General features: G+C 41.2%; 1 long non-coding RNA gene across 1 annotated transcript; it reads right to left on the reverse strand.

Moving 5' to 3' along the window:
* Positions 1-255: 255 nt before the first annotated feature.
* On the reverse strand, positions 256-20978 carry LOC124264935. Its single transcript, XR_006895288.1, has 3 exons — positions 20896-20978; positions 15410-15412; positions 256-266 (listed from the first exon to the last, which is right to left on the reverse strand). It is a non-coding gene; the product is annotated as an uncharacterized LOC124264935 (long non-coding RNA).
* Between the last annotated feature and the right edge of the window lie 682 nt (positions 20979-21660).

The raw sequence follows: 21660 nt of genomic DNA on the forward strand, positions 1-21660 counted from the left end.
AATTCATACAGTTGAAAAGATTATTGTCATGAGTTCAAGAAACGATAAAACTCAGTGAAAATTGGCGAATTCTTAACAAAACTTTACACCAAAACGCAGCTGGTCATATGCATGATATTTGTACATGCATTACAGCAATTTGATGCATGATCCTCGTGCAATTCATCTGCATAAGGTTTGCAGTTGGTTCCCCCGAGTTAGTGGAGAAATCAATCTTCGATGTAGCCATATATATATATGACATATAGTGACTGTTTTCAGTGAGTCTGGATGGGAAGTATATTTCATGCATGTAGTCACTGTTACACATAACAGCACATCTAAGGGCGAAAAGGCTATTTCTGTTACTGCTATTAGCAACTCACTGTTGCTAGCAAAGACGAGCTAATTTAGTACAAGATAGTATTTCCTGGATCGGGTGCAACTGAACCACGTCTCCGTCTGATTATGAAAAATGCATTTAAATTTTTCCGTTTCTTAAACAAACACAGTGCAACCAGTTAGATTCAGAAAAGGCCAGTGAAGAGGCTGAATGCATATATTTGCTTTTGAATTTAATTTAAAAGCTGGTTCATTTCTGACGTCGAGTGACACAGATCCAGCCTGGTGGATGGCTTTGAGGACAGGCTGATATTACACCCTGTTGTTAACCACCCTTACCTAGATATTCCGGGTATAATGTTTATATTATGCATGCTACCGGGTAAGCTGGTTACAAGGCGATGGCGCTCTGCTGGCGTCACACTAAGAGTCCTATAACTGCATGCGTAACTAAACATGTACATAACACAATGCAGAAAGATTTGAATACTTGCGGTATCGAAATTGATCGCATTGCAGATGTAACTGAATCTGGTGTGTGTGTGCGTACTTGTGCGTCCCATGTTTGAGGAGGGACGGGGATTTGGGGACGTCCCTTGGTAGGAATCAGTCTTCAGTAACCCATCTTGTCATAAGAGGCGACTAACGGGATCGGGTGGTCAGGCTCGCTGACTTTGTTGACAATGTCATCCCGTGTCAGTTATGTAAATGGATGCTCATGATGTCAGTCACTGGATTGTCTGGTCCAGACTCCATTATTTACAGACCGCAGCGATATAGGTGAGGTGAGGTGAAATTGGGTTTTACGTCGTGCTTGAGAATATTTCGCTCATATGTCGACGTGCATGCGTGTGTATGTGTATGTGAGACTGCTTGTACTAGCCCAGACTTAAGCTGGTTTTATAGTGCTAGCCCACTGAGATACCATGCCGCAGTGAGGCATGAATACCCCACTCAGACACATTATACTGACTCCTTGTTGTACCCATTAATGCCGAGCGCCAGGCAGGGATCAACAAGTACCGTATTTTAACGTCTTTAGGTATGACGCGGTCGGGGATCGATCCCGCGACCTTCCACTCTCCGGGCGGACACTCTAACCACTACACCACGGAGGCAGTCCCGGACATCATCCCTTCCTACAACATTGCGGCACAGTATTACACAGTCATATTTACATTATCTCTATTTGTAAAACATGGAATGGACCTAAGAAATAACTTGTTGAATGGGATTTCAGATTTACCTTACTCTAAAACGTCCTCCCGATTATCACCAATTGTTAAATGAATGTTATAGTATGACAAGAAATTATTGAGAATTTTAGGAATATGTTTAATTGGATTTTTAGTATAAACGACCTTGACCAGCTATCAAGTGATTGGTTTCATTCAAGAGAGACAACTTCGTTAATCCATTTTCATTAGTTTGCGAAGAGTTATCCCCCCCTTTGTTTACTTGATAGCAGACGACATTTTCAGTGATCCTCAGTATGGATGATTTAGAGAAGAGGAAGTTGATTTTAGAGAATTATAACAAGGACATCAGATCAGCTAAAGTGATTTCAAGTAGAACAGGCATCCCTTTGTCCACTGTTTATGTATATTTTTATATATTATATTTCTTTTCCATTTCCACTGAATCTGCAAATCGGTATATTCTCAACCAGTGTATATATGTAAACTTGTATATGGGCTGATGGCCTTTGATACAATAAAACACCTCAGACTTGACTACACACAAAATACCAAATTGTGTTACGACCTTAAAACAACAAACAAATAAATAAAATCAATATGAAAAACTAAATAAATCAATATTGGCCTAAACCCATTCATATTTCAACCTAAACGAGATAACTATAACACTAAAATCAATACCCTCCAATCGAAAAAATATGACCAAGAGGAAAAAACACATAACGCCTGATAAACAGTCACGAGGAAATGCTGATAACGGCAATACCGCAGGGTCAATAAATGTAACTTTCACTGAGCGTTGATAAAAAATCCATAAATAAATATAGAACACCAAATTTACACTAATCTGAATTTGACGCGAAGCAAGCACTTTACAAACCATGGCCTCGGTATACAAACATCGTCAGAGGTCATTACGTTGATCGGTTAATGACTGGAGTCCACATGTCCTGAATGTGTTATACAAAAGTGCACGGGCGTGGGTCCACAGCAGGGTGACTTCGCCTGCAGTCGCTATACAGCCGAGTGCTGTGTATCCATATAAGGTCAATACGTGGCTGTGCTACACCTAATATGGAGATATTGTATCGATGTGTGATTGTGCAAAATATAGCTTTGTCATTAAGATAAAAATGCCTATATAACATTGACTAGTCAAGATGGCGCACCCAGGTGGTTATCGAACGATATCGCAGGCGAAGCTTGGCTGATCAGTGAAGGTTCAGTTACTGTTGTGTATCAGACTTAATGACCTGTGTTTTGTGATATGTAAAACCGCAATGGTATCCTATGTCATATGACAATACATGTATGTATGCTCAGATTTAACGGGGACAAAGAGAGGGACGGAGAGAGAGAGAGAGAGAGAAAGAGAGAGAGGGAGGGGAGAGAGAACGAGGGAGAGGGGAGAGAGAACGAGGGGAGAGCGAAAGAGAGAGGGAGAGAAAGGGAGAGAGGGAGAGAAGAGGGGAGGAGAGAAAGAGGAAAGAGAGGGGAGACAGAATGAGAGGTGAGAGAGAGAAGGATCGAGAGATGGAGAGAGGAGAGGGGAGGGAGCCCCGTAGAGACAGGGAGAGAGAAAGAGAGAGGGAGAGAAAGAGAGAGGTATAGGGAAGAGGGTAGAGAGAACGTGGGGGGAGAGAAAGAGAGGGGAGAGAGAAAGTGGGAGGGAGAAAGAGAGAGGGGAGAGACAAAGGGAGAGAGAGGAGAGGGGGAGTGAGGGAGAGAGAAGAGGGGAGGGAGAGAAAGATCGAGAGATGGAGAGAGGAGAGGGGAAGGAGCCCCGGAGAGAGAAAGAGAGAGCGGAGAGGGGGAGGGACAGAAAGGGGGAGGGAGAGGGTGTGCGTATGTGTTTCTGTGTACGTGTGTGTCTGCCTGTAGTCCGGAGTAATAAAAGTTTAATAGTGCTGGCGGCTGAGATAGCATGACAGAGTTTAAACATCATTAAATCACTCAGGCACAGTGCACTGACTCCGAGCAAACATGACCTCACTTTATGGCTTTAATGTCCAGCGCCAGGCAGGCCGGGTAACATCAAATACCATTTTTAACGTATATTTATCTGACGCGGCTTGGGATTGAACCACCGACTTTCCGTTCTACTGTCAAGGCTCTGGACCTGTAAGGTGAAGTTTGATAGTAATCCCATGGGGCGGTGGGGTAGCCTAGTGGTTAAAGCGTTCGCTCGTCACACGGACGGTCCGGGTTCGATTCCGCACATGGGTACAATGTATGAAGTCCATTTCTGGTGTCCTCCGCCGTGATATTTCTGGAATATTGCTAAAAAGCGGCATAAAATCACACTCACTCACTCATTCATTCATTGTACCCTAATCCGTCATACAGACCCTGAAGTCTAGAAGCCCGTGCAAGTCTAGAATACGTGGCAAATCTGGATTTCTTTCTAAAAATGAAGAAAGATTCTAGGCTCCTTTTCATTATATTTTATTATGGGTTTTCTTTCGGTAAAATATGTTCATTTCAGAGACTAGATGTTAGTCTAATTATACCCATCAACCTGCCACAGTGTTACACTATATATGGCAACAGTACGTACATGCAGCCTACATTCACCACTTTAGTGCCAATGTGTACCCACAGGTATCGCGCATGCCGCAAGGGGCTGAGACTCGTTCTCCTGAACAGAAGAATTCGGACATGGGCCGCTTGTAATACAGTATCGTAAGAAAGATAGGTCACAAAAATGGGTATATAGGTCAACTCCAAGTGGGTGTCGCTCTGATGAAAGCGTATCAGGTATTTCATCAGGACAATGATGAACACTCAGCGTTTGTAGCCGGGCAATGGATGTTGCTTTGTCATCGCCGAGGTCAGGGAATTTGGTTCCCTCGTGAATTCCCGTGATGTTCACGGAAAAGGACGAAGGGTTCACCCACAACTTTGTGTGGGACAGTGAAGTTCTGAATGTTTCAAGTTCTTTTACAACATGGAACATATATACATAATTATTAATAGTGACCTATAATGTCGGGGTATATTTTTTTCTCAGCTTTCTTAACGCTGCGGTCAGCAATATTCCAACTATATGACGGCGGTCTGTAAATAACCGAGTCTGGACCAGATTGAGTGAATGAGTTTAGTTTTACGCCACACTCAGCAATATTCCAGCTATATGGCGGCGGTCTGTAAATAATCGAGTCAGGACCACATAATCCAGTGATCAACAGCATGAGCATCGACTTGCGCGATGACATGTGTCAACCAAGTCAGCGAGCCTGACCACCCGATCCCGTTAGTCGCCTCTTACCACAAGCATGGGTTACTTAGTGACGATCAAATCTAACCCGCACCTTCACGGGTGTCTGGACCAGACAACCCAGTGATCAGCATCATAAACGACACAGTGTTTGCCCTTAATCCTGAAAAGCTCTGCAGGCCCTAAGGACCCAGAACCATAAAAATATTGTGGGTCCAGATCAGAATGTGTAGGCCTTTTATTTTGATATGGAAATCAATCTCTTAGTTATTGAAGATGAATGAGCTGTTGGCCATAAGGACCTATACAGAAACAAAAGCTGTGGGTCCGAATGGGATTCAGTCGGCTTTGGGCCCAAGGACCGAGGTTAATTTCGAACGCTGCATAAACATATATCTACCAAATCGGGATACAATAGCATGTGTCAACCAAGCCAAGCTTGTCTTAGGACAAACATGGGCTGCTGAAGAGTGAGTGAGTAAGTATGGTTTTACGCAGGTTTCACCACATTACTATCCCTACTGCCTTGCCCTCCCTGCAATGCTAAAGACCAATGAAGCAAGTCTAGATTGCCCCAGGTTAATTTCTCAACACACTTGGGCTCCTTTTCAATCAAAATGGGTTTATTTGTTACTGTCAAAATGATATACATGTACATTCAGGGACGAAGCGTTAGTCTAGGATTTACGCCGCTTTTATCAATATTTCATCAGCATCACGGCGGGGGATACCAGAAATGGACTTCACACATTTTACCCATGTGAGGAATCGAACCCGGGTCTTCAGCGTGACGAGCGAACGCTTTACCCACTAGACTACCCACCGCTCGGGTTGTTGAAGAACAATTCTAACCCGGATCTTTAGCATGTATCTCTGTTAGACCCGTTTATGTTTCTACATTTGTCTGCAACATACCCATGCAGACATTCCAATCCCAAGAGAAAAAACGGCCGGTTCCAGGGAGGTGCAAATTCAATTTTCAGCAAAGTAACTGAAAACAACGTATTTATTAGACCTGTGTGTTGTTTAAAGTGGCCAAAAAGCTCAACAAGGTTCCTGATGCTGATTGTATTGTTATATTTTCTATGAACCCAGTTTGGCGTGAGATTTATCCGTTTTGCCATGAGAACATGGCATGAGTGTGTGAGTATGGTTTTACGCCGCTTTTAGCAATATTCCAGCAATATCACGGCGGGGTACACCAGAAATGGGCTTCACATATTGGGCCCATGTGGGGAATCGAACCCGAGTCTACTGCGTGACGAGCCAACGCTTTAACCACTAGGCTACCCCACCGCCCCTCATGAGTAATAAAAGCACAAGGCTCACTTCAAAGGCATGAGGGTTGGCGATATATGAGTGTAGTTTCAGTATCCATGAACTGCCATTCTCTCGCCTAATTGATTTAACTGAAATTATGCATTTTATCATCAGGATGAAATAATGTACTTGAAAATTCGATTTGAGCAAATAAGTACAAACATCATCCAAACGTTATTAGTCTGACAGCTGTTACCGAAACACCCGATGCTTGGGTTCCACTATTATATGACACGCGTGGTTTGTTAAGTATCACCATCGAATAACCATTCCTTGTTTGTCTCATTTGTGTGTCTACTTTTTATAAAAGCCTCACAACGAGTGAGTGAGTGAGTTTTGCTTTACGCCGCACTCAGCAATATTACAGCTATATGGTAGCGGTCTGTAAATAATCGAGTCTGAACCAGACAATCCAGTGATCAACAACATGAGCATCAATCTACGCAATTAGGATCCCGTTTGTCGTCTCTTACGACAAGCATGGGTTACTTAGTGACGATCAAATCTAATCCGGATCTTCACGGGTCCCCCACGACGAAATAAATGGTGAAATTTGTATTCTGGATGTTTTGTCATATGCAGTCATCTCTAGAAGTATTGCTCCATCTCCCTGCCTCAACGGGGTAGCCTAACGGTTAAAACGTTCGCTCGTCACGCCGAAGACCCGGGTTCGATTCCCCCGATGGGTACAATGTGTGAAGCCCATCCCGGTGTCCCCTGCAGTGATATTGCTGGAATATTGCTAAAGCGGTGTAAAACTAAACTCACACACTCATGTCTAGATATTAACAAATGTGGGAGTGTACTCTTTGCCTAGCAAAACCAACACAATCTGGTGGAGATTCTTTGTTTTGCAGTTGTCAGTCGGAATGTTTACGGGCACTATTTCGAGCGGATCAAAACGAACTAAATTCTTTATTACGGTGCTCATAGTAATACGTATATGTAAACATAGTAATATACACAATCACATGCAGTTTCAGGCCAATGTCAAACATAGCGCAATAAATACGTAAAGATTAGGGTCATCAGTAACCCAGGCTTGTCGTAAGAGGCGACTAACGTGATCGGGTGGTCAGGCTCGGTGAGTTGGTTAACACATGTCATCGAATCCCAATTGCGAAGATCGATGCTCATGCTCTTGATTAGTAGATGTCTGGTTCAGACTCAATTATTTACAATAATTTACAGCTACCATAAGTGCGTCGTTAAACAACAAACAAACACATTGTAATATTATAAATCACCAATGGGCTTAAGCTGCGACAGGTCGAGAGGTACGGACGCCCTTGGTTCATGTGTAAGTACATTAGTAAACAGTACTGGTACATGTGTAGACAGACTCCCGTGGGCTGCCGCTGAGTAAATATACTAGTATACAGTGTCGGTTCAGTATTGCAACGTAGACTAGGTCACTGGAACAAGTGCGCTTACGCTGCTGAAAGCCTACAATGTCCAACAGAGAACAACTCCGGAGGTTGAGGTTGTAGTGCGTTTGGTATTTACAGGAAGAAACACTCATTTTACTGTGTTCTGCGAAAGAAAATGGTATGGTTCTCCCCAAAATGGTCTGACATTTTCGTCTGAGTAAAATGGCATGCATGTCTGCGAATTGAGTGAGTGAGTTTAGTTTTACGCCGCTTTAGCAATATTTCATCAACATCGCGGAGGGGGACACCGAAAATGGGCTTCACACATTGTACCCACATGGGGAGTGAACCCGGGTCTACCCCACCGCGCGCCCCCAAGTCTTCGAACTGAAACCGAAAGGCTATTGTAAACTAACCCCACTGCCCCCTATCTTCAAACCACCACAACCATCACATGACCACAACATCAGAATCAGATGTGTCAGTTCTTTACAACAGCACACAGATGGACATTGCGACTTATATAGATAAATTTACGTTATTTTTGGGATTACATCAGGAAAGTACAGATTCTAGTACTTTTTGGAAGGTTAAGTTCCATTAGGTATTGGAACCCACGCTCTCAGAGAGAGGCACTTCATCGCCAGCGATCTAACCCACTCAGCCATCGCTGCTCTTCACAAGAGTGTGTGGATTCGAATGTCAGATACAACTAAGCCCCACAGAGTACAAGAATGTGTACGTTACTGACAAAACGCAATAAATCCCCAAAATAATATGTGTTTCATTTCGTCACTTACTAAACAAGGCATTCGGTTTTCATATAATCTATATTAAAACACGAGTGATTGGGAATTAGTCTGCCATACAGACCCTGAAGTAAATATACTCATGCCAATAATGGCTGTCCCCCTTCAATTTTTTAATTGGAGAGGGGTGGGGTGTGAGGGGTTGGGAGGGGAGGGGGTGACAACCAATATTGGCATGAGTATATATCCAAGAAAGCCAACTAATAAAGTCTCAGGGCTCCTTTTCATTATATTTTATTTTTTTTAATATGAAAAATATTCATTTCAGAGACTAGTAGTTAGTTTATTTGGGAATCAGCTCGCTTGGTTGACGATACCAACGTACCAACCCACACACAACACAACACAACACCAGAGTATATAAACGAGAAGTTTATTACACAGGAGTCACATGATCATCATTTACATAATCAGTCAGTAAAACAATGATTTACAATAATTATTAGAGTATGTAAACAATGCTATCAGCTATCAAAGTACATAAACTTCACATGTAGATTCGTTACACATACTACGAACGAAGCACATGTGGTCTCACCTTAGGCAAGTGAGTTTGTTCAAATTGCCTCTGTTCACTCAGCAGAAAATGGGTACCCGGTTGGATAAAGTCATGTGACTATAACCTTCTAGCGCCTAACAGGCAGCTTAGGTTATCCGGGGTAATAAGAATCAGATTCTGATTAAGCGCCGCGAGCAATAACATGGTGTTGGAGACTGTGCGCTATAAAAGATGACTTATTATTATTATTATTATTATTATTACATTAATCACAACGCAATGCAATAGTTCAGGACACAACACCCCAGTCTACACAACACCCCAGTCTACATTCTACGAGAGGCGTCAATAAGTTTTACAACTCGGGCATTTGTGTTTACACAAACTGTCAACTTGTGACAGGTGTGACACTAGTCATAACATCACGTGACACGTGTCATACCAAGTTCCAGACACGACAATAAGTTAAATATGATGGCTTCGATATGATGGTCACGATCATGGATTCTCTCAAACATGAACACCGCGCTGCAATAAAGTTCCTTACCAAGGAGGGATGCAAAGCAAAAGAAATCCATGATCGCATGTGTAAAGTGATGGGTAAGGATGCTCCTGACTATTTCACAGCTTGCCGTTGGTCTCTACCGTGTATATGGGTGGGGAGTCCATAGACGATGACCCAAGGTCAGGCAGGCCTTCAGATGCCAACCACTCGGAAACCATATAGCCGTAGAAAGAAGAATTTTGTCTGACCGACGAATAAAAGTATCTGAACTTTCTACGGATTTCCAAATATCAGTTCGAACTGTTGGAACTGATATCCATGAGAATCTTGGTATGTCCAAGGTATCTGAAAGATGGGTATCCGGAAACCCCAGAGCTCAAGATCGTCATAAGAGAACTGAAACTTGTGGGCAGCTCCTGGATCTCTATACTGCTGATGAAGACTGATCTCATCCTCGTCTAGTGACAGGTGATGAAACATGGATCCACCACTGGCACCCAGAAACTAAATTGGAATCCATGCAATGTATAAAATATAACAAAATATCTGTCTGTCTGCAATGGAAACACCCCACTTCTACGCCTCCGAAGAAATTTCGCACACAACCATCGTCTGGCAAGGTAATGGCCACCATATTTTGGGATGCAAGAGGCATTTTACTGATTGATTATAAGCCACCAAAAAATGCAATCAATGGACAGTGTTATGCTAATTTAAAGGTCACACGCAACCAAAAAAAGCAAACATAATTAAAACACAATTATCACTTATTCAAGACATGTAATATACATTGCTGGTTATAAAAAAACAAATAAACAAAATTATAAGCGTACAATCGCAAATCAAAAGTGCAATATTTGGTACTTGGGTTTACTTCCCTTGAAACGAAGCATCCGGGAGACCGAACCCAGTCAAAGCGGATGGGTGTGCACTCAAGTTTAACGAAGTCTTTCATTGGCTGGTTCGTTTGCCGATGCGCTGAGAGCTTATTGTGTGTGTGTGTGTGTGTATATATAGAGATGTTAGGTTTTGTAAATACATGCTCATTTTTTCTGCATTTGCGTTCGATCCAATCAACAAATACTGAGATAGTGAACTACTGCGTGGCTGGAAACTGTCGTTCGTTCTAGTACAAAGCAGGACTTGAAACTGACAATCTGAGTTTGCACCGGTTTCCGTCCGATCCAGCCATCCGAGAAAAAATGGATGCTGTTTGTTTGCAACCCACAGACATAATAACATGTCATGTGTACAAGTATCACACCTGCATGTCTGTGTAATTACATAATGCGACAGAGACAGAACTTCAGGTGCACGAGCCATAAATCAACGGATTTTGTTTGTGGTGTATAGCCTGATACGTTTCAAGTTCAAATTGCATGTGGTCAATGATTGAAGTTGTGTATTGCATATTGTCATTAGCAGACAGGCAGGCAGACACATAGGTGTCAATACAACAGACATTGAGTTTTGTCTGTGACAGAGGCTGCTTATCACAATCAACATGTTTTTCTATGTTTCCATAGACATGTATTAAAACATTTCAGTTTTCAAGCTGAGCAATTTTAAAGAAAGAAATTAGTATTTCTAATGCTACACTCTCTGGTAAACTTGGTTTGCAAATCTGCCAACCCTCCAAAAGCAAGATGTGAAAACATATAAGAAAAAGTATGGGACCAGTGTATTTTTATTACTGCAGATCAAAGATGCTTGTAATCACAAGAAACGTCTTTTGTTCTCCAACTTCGACCCCAGCGATAATCCTTGCACGCATCACTTGCTGTGTTTTTACGAGTCGCCTTCCCGGTTCAAGCCGCGCGAACCTAAACACTGCGCATGCGCTATGGGCGCAGCGCAGCACAGCTGTTGAAATCACTTTTCACCCCAGCGCTGGGGTGAAATTAATGAATCGTTTGAACTCCGATTTCGCGCGGTTTTTTTCATCGCTTTATTTTTCAACTTTAAACGTTGAATTTGCATTTTTGATCATTTGTTACTGTAAGTCCATACCGAAAGGTATCAGAATCTGCAAAGTTGTGTTTTGCGTTGCATGTGACCTTTAATGAACGATTTGCGAAAAACTATTCGCCAGAAAGGCCGTGGGATGTAAACACGTGGTGTTCTACTTTTGCATGACACCGCCCCGGTTCACAAGTCGAGAACTGCACAGGCTGCCATGCGTGAATGTGGATTCGAACAGTTAGTTAAATCACCCACCCTACAGCCATGATCTAGCCCCCAGTGACTATTTCCTGTTCCGGCACATGAAATCTGCCCTACGTGAAAGAAGCATCGGTGATAAATGTGTACAGTGGATGTCAAGTTGAAAGTATGGTATATGTGGCAGGTGCGTGATTTGACCATGGGATATGAACATACAATACAGATAAACGTACTGCACCTTTGTTCTATTAGCTTAAGAAATACTGGTCCCGGATTATGTCCGATGTTCGTTGTCAGTTTGACCCGTCGCGGTTTTCAGGTAGTGGAACGCGGTCACTAGACTGTGATAGTTCCACTTTTCAATAACATATACTGTCATAAATTATTTGTTAACTTTGCCCGTTTCTTCCATGTTAATATGTATATAAATATTGAAAGTATTCTTAAAAATCGTACTGATGAGATTTTGTTAAAGGTCACATGCAACGTAAAACACAACTTTGCAGATTCTGATACCTTTCGGTATGGACTTACCGAAACAAATCATCAAAAATGCAAATTCAACTTATAAAGTGGATAAATAACGCGATGAAAAAAACCGCGCGAAATCGGAGTTCAAACGATTCACTAATTTTCCCCCGACTTTTCGGGGGAAAACTGGTTTCAACAGCTGGGCTGCGCTCATAGCACGTACGCAGTGAAATAGGTTCGCGCAACTTGGAAGCGGGCTGTCCGGTGAATACTCGGTGAAGGCTTTGGTGTGAGCTATTTTCCTAATGTTTTGTTGATATCTCACGGGCGCGAGCTTTTTATATGTTATGACAGTAAATTCACATTAATCATTCCAAATTCATACTTGTACAGACATGGTTTTGTATGAAAATCAGGGGTTTTTTTTAAAATGAGCAATTATCATCATAAAATCAACATGCATTCCAATCATTTTGTCGTTTTTATGAGTCAAAGGATCACACGGGTCAGAAAAATTCATGTTTTTCAATCGTGGTCACCACGAGAAGTTTTATGTACGTGTCGAAAACCTACCATCGCAAAAATACAAGGGGTGCTTAAGTAAGTTATTTATGTATAGATCCATGTACCTCTTGTGAATCCTCTTGTGTAGACGCTGATGGATATCCTCTACGAGCACTCCCCAACATGGCTTCCATCAAACAATGTGCAGACTTTATCCTTACTGAATGTTTCAGCTTAGTAGGTCTCACAGTCCCCAACCACATTATTTTCCCTTACGCTCTGCCCTTTCTGAAATGTTACAGATTTAAATGAAGCAAGTCTAGATTTCTTCAGATTCAGAATCTCCCATTGGTGCCCCTTTTCAACTTAAAAGAAGGTATTTGTTTCTATCAGAATGATATATGTTCAGAGACTAGGCGCCAGTCTAGATCCAGGTGGCGGTAGAAATAACGTGTACTCTGGAAGTCCGAGCTAACTATCCCACCCATAAACAAACGTAACCTCATTCCATCTGAACAAACCTCATTCCGTCTGTAAATAGAATCACGAGATGGTGGGAAAAGCGGGAACAGTGTTAAAATGTAGATTTTGTGTCGTCTGCTTCCTTGCTATCCACAACTCAACTCACCCATGTCCAAGGTCTCGTCACTATGGCTGGAATAATGCCGATGTGACGTAAAGCCCAACTCAACTCCTTGCTATCCAGGTTTAAAAGTGCAAGGTCATACCCTCACTACGGGCATACACTCGAGACTACACTCATGTGTTATCGGGGCTAAAACTGAATCATGCAGGAGATGGCTACATGATGGTGATGTATTTGGTAATTGTATCATTGTTGTGTTTTAGGGGCGGTGGGGTAGCCTAGTGGTTAGAGCGTTCGCTCGTCATGCCGAAGACCCAGGTTCGATTCCCCACATGGGTACAATGTGTGAAGCCCATTTCTGGTGTCCCCGTCGTGATATTGCTGGAATATTGCTAAAAGTGGCGTACATGTACGTAAAACTAAACTCACTCATTGTTGTGTTTTGGGCCTTAATTGTGCAGAGTGCAATTAAACGCCTCATAAATATTTTGAAATTTTTGTCCATACCTGGGCCCCGTTTCACAAATCGTAGCGTTAAGGTGATCGTAACTCCCATACTTTAACATAGACTTACGACAGTTGTGGTACATAGCGCTATACGATCGCTTTGTGAAACGGGCCCCAGCTGAAATTGGGGTGAGTGGTTGAAGCGTCAGCTCGTCACACATTCGGCCCAGGTTCTATTCCAACATGGGTAATGTGTGAAGCCCAATTCTGGTATCCCTAGCAGGGATATTGCAGTACTATTGCTATATATAAGCTGTGTAGTGCTCACTCACACTGGGTGAGCGAGTGAGTGAGTGTGTGTTTAGTTTTACACCGCTTTTAGCAATATTCCAGCAATATCACGGCGGGGGGACACCAGAAATGGGCTTTACACATTGTACCCATGTGGAGAATCGAACACGGGTGTTCGCCCTGACGACCGAACGCTTTCACCACTAGGCTATACACCCACCCGCTGGATGAATTAATATTAAACACTTCTTTAAACCCCATTTCTCATCACCACAACTCGTGCAAACATACCCAGCTTATAGCACGCATATGGTACTGAACGATCAAGGGTTATAATCGACGTGATCTGGGAATGAAACCCACGATCATCGGATCCAACCACGGCTACAAGGGACATAATTCAGCAGCACATGGTATCTTGTAAATCACGCTATTCATATCTTGGGCGAGACACAGGGTAAGTGTGTCATTATTTATTTATACTACCAGGATGCACTGGGGACGATGGCCTACCCCGACATAAACATAAATAAAGGATCAAAGCCGTTGTTGATGACAGCTCAGGATCATTATAGCCATTTGTATATCTAGTTTGTTCCTGGCACTCTCATTCTAACAAGCCCCATGCATGGGGATCCAGGTTAGAATTGGTCTTCAGCAGTCCATGCTTCCTTTACGAGTCAACTAATGGATGATCTGGCTCGCTGACTATAGTCCGTTTGGCTCAAAAGCGGACCGATGAATTGCAATCTAACTCGAAAACTAATAAACATAACATACTCAATGAAACGCTGATCATAATCAAAACATCATACCAACTCTGTGAGGATTTTGCAGAATTTTTGTCCTAAAAATTATAAAGTTGTTTAACAATCTATCATTAAAATATTGACACAATTCACTGTTTGTTACAAGGGAGGAGTGCAGAGACAGGGACAGCCAGGTGTTCGAGAAGCACGTTCACAGACAAAGTTATTTATTCATTAACCTGTGCTGTGCCGTCTCCATCCGTATAGATGCGTCATTGTATCCCACTTCCGTAGATCGATGCTCATAGTAACAATAATAATAACAATGACAATGAGTATCTATAAAGCGTTGTATCCATCCACAAGGTGCATGGTCAAAGCGCATAAATTGTGAGAAACGTTAAACGTAATGAAATAAGGTATGAAATAAGACCTATGAATACAGGCGCGTAGCAAGCCATTTTTTTCGTGTAAGCCCGATAGGTTGCAAAGCTTTATATGTACCTAGTATTGAGGGCTTGCCTAACTATAATAGCAAAAATCATTTGTAAGCCCGGGCATCTTTTATAATGGTAGCTACGCCCCTGGAATAATAGCCTGAAATAAGGCCTATGAATAGTAGCAGGAGATCATGTCTATCAATTAACGTCTATGAATAATAGGATGAAATAAAGTCTATGAATAATAGCCTGAAAATAGGTGCGTCTTGGGTTTTGACTTGAAAACAGTTAATGACTATGAAAGTTTGATTTCCAGAGGAAGTTTTTCCATTGTTGAGGAGCTGCGTGACTAAAGGATTTTCGTCCACAGCTGGTCAGATTATACTTTGGTATGTTCAGAAGATTCATATTTTGAGATCGAAGAGTCTTGATAGGGATATAGTCTACTAATATATTAGAGAGATATCATGGTGCCATGTCATTTGGCATTTGTGCACCATACATAGAAACCACATGACTGTCTGGTCAATTAGTTACAGACCGCCGCCACAAGCTGGAATATTACGTGAGGCGTTAAACGTGAAATAAAAACAGACTGACTGACTGAGTTTTAGTTTTACGCCGCTTTTAGCAATATTCCAGCAACATCACGGCGGGGGACACCAGAAATGGGCTTCACACATTGTACCAATGTGGGGATTCGAACCCGGGTCTTCGGCGTGACCAGCCAACTCTTTAACCACTAGGCTACCCCACCGCAACCATAGCAATCCTACTGTGGCACAAATCTTACTCGTGAACACAATGATTGGTAATGAGGTATATTGTGGAAAATGAATCTGTTTCAGTAATTACATAAACTAAACACAAAACACCACAAATATACTGCTTGGATACCTTTTATTGGTTAATTAGCTATTTGAAAGCTTCAGGTTCCATCACATCCTCTAAGCCATATATAGACAGGATCCAAGTCTGGCACTTGACGGCCGCAGACACAAACACTCGGCCGAGATGAGCGTGTTCGGAGATTACGTCTCGTGTAGAGCTGCTGGTATATATCAAGTACGATCGCCTGTAAACATTCCCTGCAAAGTAGGAATTTCCGAGTATACATCTCACATACCTTCACGTATCTGTACATACACTGATGTACATGTAATTTGGGGAACATTGTTTTGGGGCTGAAGATTTGAAACTCCACACACCGTTCGTTTAAAAGCTCCCACCGTCGTCGCTCAACACGCTTTGGAATATTTCTTCCATCTTTTGAACTCGCATCTGAGTGTTTTCCGACTCACGTTCAAAATATTTGAAATTTGAATGAGTGAGTTTGATTTTATGCCTTTAGCAGTATTCCAGCGTTATCACGACGGGGGACACGAGAAATGGGCTTCACACATTGTACCCGTGTTGGGAATCGAACCCAGGTGGTTTTCAGCGTGACGACCGAACACTGTGAGCACTAGGCTACCCCAACTGCCTCTGTTGAGACTGAGAGATGGAGCACTACTCCAAGATATGATTACCTATCTAAGTTACATAACTCACGAGATACCAGACGAATTTCACTTCTTATTTCGTTGTGGGCTTTTAGACAATAAAAATGAACAAGCATGTTTCCAAACATCTCGAAGCCAAACCGCCGTTTATGTTCTCCTAACTGTAATCATTTAAAGCAAATTAGCAGGTGCAGTTGTCAATACTGAATTAGGTAAGTAGTCATATATATACAGAATGAAATCAACTAATTGTATGTATCATTTCAAACAGCGTTGTTTAGAAGCTCAAGGCACCTATACAAAAATACTTCGAGTAATACGATGTTCGAAACAACCGTGAAATGATAACTAAATAAGGAGTACGCAGGGACCAAGCGTTAATTTCGAGACAACCGTACGTCCGACACTATATTGTTTCTTTTACTTCGAGACAACCGTACGTCAGACACTACATTGTTTCTTTTACTTCGAGACAACCGTACGTTCGACACTACATTGTTTCTTTTACTTCGAGACAACCGTGCGTCCGACACTACATTGTTTCTTTACTTCGAGACAACCGTACGTTCGACACTACATTGTTTCTTTTTCTTCGAGACAACCGTGCGTCCGACACTACATTGTTTCTTTACTTCGAGACAACCGTGCGTCTGACACTACATTGTTTCTTTTACTTCGAGACAACCGTACGTTCGACACCACGATGTTTGTAGTTACACACAGATGTATACCCCCCACCGTCTTCATTCATTGATGGTGTTAAATATCATGTACTGTATATTATCCGGGTTAGAGCTGGTCTTCAGTAACCCATGCTTGTCGTAAGAGACGATTAACGGGATTGGGTGGTCAGGCTTGTTGACTTGTTTGACACATGTCATCGTATCCCAGTTGCGTAGATCGATGCTCATGCTGTTGATCACTGGATTGTCCTGTCCAGACTCGAGTATTTACAGACCGCCGCCATATAGCTGGAATATTGCTGAGTGCGGCGTAAAAGTTTTGAAGCTCATGTACTGTATCCGTGAACATCAAGGTTACAATTTGTCTTCAGCAACCCATACATGGTTTAAGCATATTTTTATTTCGCCAAAGCAGAAACCTGGACAGGCGAACAAGCCTAGGGGCTTATATAAACGTCGCTCCAGTAAATTGTTCAAATAGCTGGATACATAAATGAAATAATTTGACAACAAAAGAATAATACAATAACAGATATATGATTGAGTAACGAATATGTTCGTTGTGGTGTTGGTTATGCCTAGCAACGAAATGAGCTGCCGCAGAAAATCACGTTATATAAAGTTTGTCTTACACTGAATATATATGTTGAGGTGGTAATCACTGGAAGCGGTAACTTTTAGAAATGAACTGGTGTAATGAGTTAAGAATGCCACTATTAGTTGAGTTATTCAATGCGCCGTTACCGTATAGAGTAGTTTTAACATCGTATCCTTGAATATGAAAATACACAGTTGTTTATCATAACGTCTTCGTTATAATAACCACATGAACACCTGGGTGTTTCCGATATATGTCGATTATATCTGTCTGCGTTTAGATCACTACAGCGGAGCTTGAGGCGACAATAAATGATTTGACAAAATCTAGTCCCAAAATTCAAATCAAAGTAATTGTGACCCATACTTGTCACGGCGACTCACGGGATGAAGAAAAAAATCTAAGGAATCTGAAGAATCTGAAAGCTGTTTGTTGATATTTGCAGTTGACTTCCAGGGCTACACAGTACACTAGCCGAGTACATTTAGAGTTTTAATTGAAACGGGAACCTAGTCTGTCTCACAGTCCCTGAACCCAAATTTTTTTCCCCTTTTCTGCAAAGCTAAAGCCCTAAATGAATCAGGCCTAGGTTTCCCCAGGTACAGCTTCTAAGTCTCCCCTCTCGCTGGGGATCCTTTACAATTTTTAAGAAATTGTTTGTTTCTATCAAAGTTATCTATATTCAGAGACTAAGCGGTAGTCTACAATGTCACTTGTGGATAATATATAGTCTTTCTTTATTAAGCGCTACAACATCACATTAAGGGCTGGGCGGAAAGGAAAACGATATGGTTGAGGGACTGTGAGACAAACTAGCCGTCTTTTGTTATGGGATATGTGTTATCTTTTTGAAAAAGTCTTATTGGCTAGACTAGAAATCTGGGTACAAGAATACATACCCTCATTTCCAGACAAGCTCCAATTTGGGTTTAGAAAGGAACATGGAGCAACCACTTCAGTCTTTACTCTAAACGAAAGCTTATCATATTATCTAAGCAGAGGTTCTCCAGTTTATACAGCCTTTATGGACAATGAGAAGGCGTTTGATCGCATATGGCATAATGGACTCTTTTTAAAGCTATATTAAATGGGTATAAAGGGCAAAATGTGGCAGCTCCTATATCAAAGTTATACATCAAGCTCTGCTTTTGTGCAATATTGTGGTCTGAGATCAAATGAATATGTTATCAAGCAAGGTGTTGGGCAAGGTAGAGTCTTGTCTTCCTGGTTTTTCCTTGTTTTTATTAATGATTTGATATGTGAACTTAGAGATTTGAACAATGGCATTTGTGTAAGTGGCATTAATATCCCATGTATTCTATTGGCTGACGACACAACACTTGCTTCCACCTCTCCAAAAGGTCTCCAATCATCACTTGATACTATTTATAGCTATGCTTGTAAGTGGCGTCTAACGTATAAGGGTTCTAAAAGCACTTGTGTCATTATCTGCAAATATAAGAAACGTCTGGGTAATTATTCTTTCAAATTTGGTGACTCAGAAATACCAATAAGTGATTGTGTTAAGTATGGAGGCATTTTACTTTCGTCTGATCTATCCCCAAAATCTAGAGTATATTCATACTGCCAGAAAGCACGACAATCTGTAAATTCTCTAAAAAGTCTTGGTTTAAACGGTAAAGATCTCCACCCTACTTCTTCTGTTAAAATATGGAAAAGAATGATACTTCCAACGAGCTTTTACGGTTGTGAACTTTTACCCATTCTTCGAGGTAAAGATAATGACTTGGTAGAAAGTACACAGAGATATTTTGCCAGATGCATTCAGGGTTTCGGTAAGCGCTTTTCCTCTGCTTCAGTGCTAGGTAACCTTGGATTGTGGAGCATGGATGGTTATATAGATAAATGTAGACTATTATTTCTCGGCAAGCTGTGCAACAGCAAGTGTAATTCTTCATTTAAGGATATTATCTGTGTACATTTAGCCACCTTTCAAAACAGAACAGCTGTCTTACACAGCATATGTGACACACTTATTCAAACCAGTTTAAAATACAATCTCTTCAATTATCTTAGTGACTATCTCGATTTTGGAAGGTTTCCATGTAAATCGTCATGGCGAAGAATAACTATTAATTGCATAAATAAATCTGAAACTGAACGATGGATTTCTCACGTGTGTGTAAGGCACGATATGAATAGATATCGCTTGACCCACAATTTCTTTGGTGTACATAGATTGTATTGTTTGATGTATTTTTACCCACAGTTTAAAGATATATTACAGTTTTGTGTACAAATCAGCTCAAGGGGAAAATTCTCAAAACATTGTGAACTCTGCAAAATATATTGTAATGATTATGACTGCCATATAATTTTACACTGTGAACACTATATGTACAACAGAAATAATTTCTTTTCAAAACTTATAGATCTCTTTCATGTGGATGTTTATGTACAAATAGAATTATTATCTGAAGATGAAATGTTATCACTATTTTCTGGGGGTGAACTACTAGTTACTAACGATATTGATGAAATGTCATGGAGATGTATGATTGTCCTCTTCTGTAAATACCTATATTCCTTGCTTCCTTCACTAAACTGTGCATTCTAGACCTTTCATCCTTTCTTTGTACATATATATGACTATATGAATGTGTTGTGAATATATTGCTGTGATTATGTTGCTGTAAATATTTCATGTACATGTTTATAATGATCTTCGGAATATAATCTGGAGGAAATAAAGAGATTCATTCATTCATTCATTCATATCTTGCCTGAACAGAGCTGAGAACATCAACAAATCTCCACTTCCCGCCCTCCTATTGAAATGAATAAACATTTAACATGCATAGTTTACATTATCACGGGAAGTACGATGTGTTGGTTTCAGAAAGACGCTCTCGCTGCCTCCAGTTAAACTGTAACATCTTTTGTCTGTATCCTGTCACTCTGAACACGATCTGCCATTGAGAACTTCGGTTACGGACATGGGCTAGGTTTGCCGAGTTTACCACAGGGGTTCGAATCACTGTTTGGACAATAATTTAAAAACAAAACAAATTGCAATCATATGATGTTATGATTAACATATTTTTCAAATTTGAACACAATAGGTGAAAAAACCCCGAAGATTTTAGAAAATTCTACCGCTAAACTCATTACATGACATACACTGGACAATAATTTAAAAAATAAAAATCTAGATTTATTCACCGATTTCGTTCAAATTTGAAATGTATGTTAATCATAACGTCAGTGTATGAAATAAGCCAAAAACCCAGCCAGACATCTGGGCTGGTAACTTAAAAAACTGACCAGCCCAGAAAAGATTTGACCAATCAGTGCCAGTGGGCATGTTGTCGGAATATTGTTTTTTCACCCGTCTATATCGGCCTGGCTAGCTCTAAAATTAGACCCTCCGGCAGAAATAAGGCCCGTCTCGGGCGGTCGGACGGGCCTTATTTCATACACTGATAACATATGAAAACAATATATGATTGCAAAAGTCTAGATATTTATTTTTAATTTGGTTTGGTCAAAACAGTGAAACAGTGGATTTGACCCTGTTAGGTCCAAACATTCTTCTTTCTGAGCGACTGAAATACAAAACGTCAAGGAGGATTTAATTTGTTCTATAACAAAGATTCTTTAAACGGACATTTGTTAATCCTATCAAGTCCATTGGGTACGGTATCGGCCGGATAATCGGGGTTCAACCCTATTACGTCATGCTCAGCATTCGAACGTATAGTCTGTCCAAAAATCTTAACCATCAGTAAACAAAATTACGTAAACATATTTCTTTCACTGTTAAATATTTACACGATCACCGGTTGCAGGAGGGGTATGGAAGCAAAATAACACCCGGTTTGGACACAGGATGTAAATATTGGCAGACAGTACACCAGCTTCTGGTGCGGTAAAAAACTGGTCATTTGTGTCGTTTACGCAAATCGGGTATGTTTATGAAACAGGCTATAGTCTATTCAAAACACGTGAAGGTTGAAGAGATAAAT

This window comes from Haliotis rubra, unplaced genomic scaffold (genome assembly GCF_003918875.1).
Source record: "Haliotis rubra isolate DU_JTF1 unplaced genomic scaffold, ASM391887v1 Scf95, whole genome shotgun sequence".
NCBI classification, from domain to species: Eukaryota; Metazoa; Mollusca; class Gastropoda; order Lepetellida; family Haliotidae; genus Haliotis; species Haliotis rubra.